Source organism: Mesitornis unicolor, unplaced genomic scaffold, assembly GCF_000695765.1.
Source record: "Mesitornis unicolor isolate BGI_N332 unplaced genomic scaffold, ASM69576v1 scaffold32399, whole genome shotgun sequence".
Classification (NCBI taxonomy): domain Eukaryota; kingdom Metazoa; phylum Chordata; class Aves; order Mesitornithiformes; family Mesitornithidae; genus Mesitornis; species Mesitornis unicolor.
In genome coordinates this window covers 22,295-27,422 of record NW_010208723.1, presented here as the reverse complement: position 1 = coordinate 27,422, position 5,128 = coordinate 22,295, and positions in this window count along the sequence as shown.

The window sequence follows — 5,128 nt, the reverse complement described above, 5'->3', positions numbered from 1 at the left end:
AGGGATGAGGTTCCCCTGACCCACTCTCTCTAATCCCCAGACATCCTTAGGCAAATAAAAAGAGCCTCATAAAAGGGGCTGAGCGTGGCCAAGGCTCCATGCCTTCCCCAAGTCATGGAGGGGAAGGAACTGGCTGTGAGTGGACATGACATTCCTCCTCCTACCTTCATTTGTTTTCCTTGACCTCAGTTGCTTGCAGGCTCTGCCAGGTCCGATTTTCAAGTCCAGTAAGTTGGCAACAGCAATGGCATCACTGCCCTGCTAGGCTTTCAGACATGGGCACGGGATCTGCATGGGAACACCTGACTCTTGAGCTGAGTGCTAGAGCTCATGAAGGCACAGACAGGTATATGGTAACCTATGAAAGAGTGCTCAGCGATCTGCAATTACAGTTTCGTTCTTCAAGCAGGTGAGTCACACTCAGTTGAAACCACAGGTCTTTAAGTCTCCTTTCAAAGCTCCTTAAACTACTTTGGCAAGCCTAAGTTGTTAAACAATTTATTATCGTTTCTCTGCCAAAAGAGTTTGTGAAGCAGCTTAAAGAGCAAATTGTAAAAAGTGCCCAGGATTGTCACAGATAAAGCCTCTCTTTTCTCTTGTGCCACTCAATCCTTTTTCCCCCTCTTTCCCCAGACATCCAGTTCTTCTTGGTTTAAAATAGCCTGGCCAGTTATTTCCATTATAACAGCAGCATATCTAATAAGTCACATGCCTTCAACAGCAGAGTGAAAGAGGAATTCATTGCTCCATTTACTAGGACAAGATCTTAAATAGTCACTTTACAGTAGATGCAATAAATAATACTGTGCTTTCCCATTCCTCTCACTAGCCCCACAGCTGCCATGGGAAGCAGTAAAGGAGGTCACGCCTGTCTCCACATTACTTCTCAGGCCCTTTGAAGACTATTCCCTCTCCAGAAGTTACCATCCCCTCTGCTCCCCTGGCTCCCTGCTGCCACAAAGCCATGACTGAATTGCTGTGCAGCTACTTGGCATGTCCTTTTTGTTGGTACTCGTCCCTTTCCCCCCTCCCCTCTTTATTTTAAGTAATGCATAAGACTTTCAAGTCAACGGAACTGTCAGACTTTACCTAGCCTGTATCATACCTGAAAAAAGTAGAATCTGAGTGCCTTTACCTGCTTTCATGCCTCCACCTTATTATTTCTTAACACTGCCATGCAGCGTGCATCTGAAAGATCACTGATGGATCGTCTCCACCAAAGACTCTGATCTCCTGCTGGCTTCAGGGCTTGTCACATCCAGCCCCCAGGCTGGGCTGAAATCCTTGGGCACCACGTCAGCACTGGTGGTGGTGACAGCCGAGCAAAGGCTGCTGCACTATGAAGTTGAGTTTGGTAGCAGTTGTCCCAGCCAGAGGCAAAAATTGCCAAGGGGACCCAGCAGGTACTCATAGAATCATCCAATCATGGTTGAAAAAGACCTTTAAGATCATCAAGTCCAACTGTTCTCAAACTCTACCATGCCCACTTCTAAACCATGTCCCTGACTCTGAAACAAACCTGCCTCTCACTGCCCACCCAGCACAGAGGACAGATTGAAGCTCTCTGGCAACTTTCCTAGCTGAAATAGGAGATATCCTCTCCAGCTGAAGAATGCACACATACCACTAATGGACCTCACCATTTAGCAGCGCGATGTTTTGATTTCGTATTGGAATTGCTTGAAAATAGGGCCTTTAATACCTCTATTGTTGTACATTTCTCCCTCAAAGTATGTTTAAAGGATTTAATCAGACTCATTTCCTTAATTTCAAGCATATCTCTGAAAATGTATTATCCCAGGCTGATGGCATCAAAGAGTGAATTAGGAATAGAGCCAAGTGAATAAAAACAAAGATATTTCCTTTCAGTTACTGTGCAGGCTTCACAGGCTGCAGAGCATTAGAGCTGCTGAAATACCACTGGCACATTCTTCAAGATCTGTGAATTAGTGCCTTGCTTTTATACCCTTGGTGGGAAGTGAGGGCACAATCCCTGTTACACTGAGTCTGACAAGGGCTGTGCCGCGATGAGCAGCTTTAGATTTGCAGCACTGGAAAAATGTCTTTGAACTATTGCTGTTTGGCTTCCCAGTTTCTGAGACATATTTATTATAGCAAAGTTCCCCTGTTGAACAAAAAAACCTCTGGATTTGATTTTTATAGCATATGCAATGCTTGCTTTCCACCTTCTGTCCTGCAACATCAATTGCAGAGAAGCAGCAGCTCCTGCAGCCATCCTGGGCCAGGCTGAAGGTCCATGGTGAGCACTGGCCTGTCTGTCTCTGTCGGGAGCTGGCCTAGAGCAGGCAAGCATGCACTGAGGAGCTGAAGTGCACTGAAATTCAGGGTGAGGAGACGACTTACGTACCTTCGCATCAGGGAGTCAAACACAGATCTCCCTTTTTACTGCCATGCCACCAGGGACTGCAACATGAGCAGGACGGGGGTGTTTGGCTCCCACAGCTTCTCCAGGGGTTTATTGCAGATCGTAAACCAAAGATATCCCTGTCCTACCAGGTTAAGAAACAAATCCTAACCCCTGCTATGCCTGGAGACAGGACACATTTTTTTACAGCATGGTCCAGGGCAGAGCAAGCAGAGTTATTGCTGAAGTGACTTATGCAACCTTGTTCTCACAGCACCTCCTGGGAAACCACTAGACTAGGCAGACAGGGCAGACTGGCAGTCGACACTGTCACAACAAAGCAGAGGGCTGGGAAACCTTTCTTCTGCTTCGTGCTCTCCAGAGCAAGGCTGGGCTGTGCCTGCTTTCAGAAAACACGGAGGGAGTGCCTGCGAGCATCTCCTCCCCTTGGCACGGCACTTTGGAGAAGGAGGCTGAGCAGGTTATGTTGTCTGGTCACTTGGCCCACTGTCAGTCATCTTCATTGATAACTTTGTCATCTCTGTTATGTCAACTAAATGAGCAAAATCCACAGGTTTATTACGGTCTGAGAAGCTACGCTTCTGTAATGCCCTGTGCAGCCCCAGTGGCTCCCTGCTTGCCCCACAGACCAGCAGCATCACTGCTGCCATCAGGCCCGGCGTGCCCAGCCCTGCTGGGCCTGGCACCAGCTGGAACAGAGCAGGATCTAAATGTGCTGCTGGGCAAAGAACATCTTGTGCAAGGATCAGAGACGACCAGCTCACAAGACACTGAAAACCAGTTTCCAGGGGGGGCCAGAAAGCCTTGGGAACACAAGCAGCACAGGCTGGTAACTGCAGAGTGACAAGAGGCAAGCAGCTCTGCACAAGGGATGGCCTGGGTGAGGTGTACTTGCACACTGGGCTGTTGGGGACAGCAGCATCCAAAATCTACTGATTGTAAAAGACTTGGAGCAACCCAGGGCTACCTAATACAGAGTCCGAGCCCTGGGCTTCAGCCCCCAGCTCTTCTTCCTGAGGTCCCCAAGCAAGACAAGAGAGCATCCCCAGCATGGGAGTCCAGGTCCTCCACGCTGAGAAGCTGGGTTTGCAGCCTCACACACAGACCTGCACAGACCAGCTTTACAAAACACAAGGCGAGATCATACCTGAGGCTCTTCTTGCTTTTCTGAAGCTACAGACTTTAGAAGTTACCTGCTTTTCCTTTGCCCCTGCTTTCCAAGCCATGCAGCTCAGGCTCCCTCCATTACTCCAGTCTTTCCTCAGCAATAGCCAGGCCTGGAGACAGTGCTGCAAAGGAGCAAGAGAGGACAGTCACTTGCTGACAGGAGCCAGGGTTTTCCATCCCTGGCCATGGTATCAGCTTGACAGAGTTCAACAGGCTGCAGCCTAACAGAATGCAGTCTAACAGAAAAGGGCAGCTCTGGGCTTTCTTTTTCCCTCAGCCCATGCCAGAAGATGGTTTCCCCATGCTCTCCCTTCCACAGCTCAGCAGGGCAGTAGCTCTAAAGCCACCACTTCTAAGCAGCAGCTAATGCTGAATGAAAAGCTGCTGGATCCCTTCCACAATCCCTTGCCCTCTGGGGTCCTTTCTTTTGCATCTGTAAGGTATTAGCATAAGTAATGACTAATTACTTTTGCAGCTCCACCCTAACTCATCTGCCCTGACAACCATCTGGCTGCTTGATTGCTCCAGACACCTCTTGGGGCTCTGCAGACAGAACAGGCTCCAGGGCATGAGGACACCAGTGGGTGTTGAGTATTCATGGGGTGAAGCAGCTTTCGACACCTTGCAGTGGGCTGAGCGAGCTGCAGCACGCTCTTGGTGGCTGGGAAACCTAAAGAGAGGGAGAACTGTGCAAGGAACACAGTGCTTGTGTGACAGCAAAGGTACGTGCCAAGTGCCTATGCCTGTGCGCCGCACTGGGGCTTCCTGCAGCCTTCCCATGAGGCAGTGTGGCATGTGCTGATGGACACCTTCCCAAAGGGCTGTCATGGAGAGGATGATCTTGTGAGCCTTGAGGGCTTCATCTACGACATCTGGCCATGCTGTTCCAGCAGTTGTGCCTGACACTCAGAGACCTGGCTGGACCCTCCTTTTCTCCTGTCCACAGCTACAGAATCAGCAATGTGAAGGATGCCCTTTAAGTCCAAAGCAGGTGAGCTCAAGTCACCCCCTGGAGCAGAGAATACTGAGCAAACATACTGAAACAACTCCCCAGAACCTGCCCTGGTGCCAGCTCTGTCCCCGGCCAGGCCGGTGACCTCAGCTGAGCGCAGCATCCCCTGCACAGGTCTGGGTAGGGGGAGCCGAGCAGACAGATGCGGCTGTAGCCCCTCAGGAAAAGCTTCCTCCAAAGCTGCGCTCATTCAGAGCATTCCCACCCTGGCCATTGTTTTGGGAATGGCTGGAAAATGTCAGCAGGGCACTGGGTGCGGGTGGGGGGGGGTCAGGAAAAAGGAAAAACAGATGATTAGATTTTTTTTTTTAAATCAGCCAATAAATTATATTAACTTTTCCATTGACCTTTTGTCGGGTCACATTATCAGACTGGTGAATGTGGTTCATGGAGATAGTATTATGCTCAGATTTCCAAGAGTGCAGAAAGTGCATCCCAAGCAATATGCCAAAATGGAAACGATGGCTCCAGCGGAGGGGTGTGCTGCTCAGCAGTAGTCTGCACGTTACCTGCCCCAAGATGGCCAGATGCAGCACCTACAAATATTATATATATTATTAAAA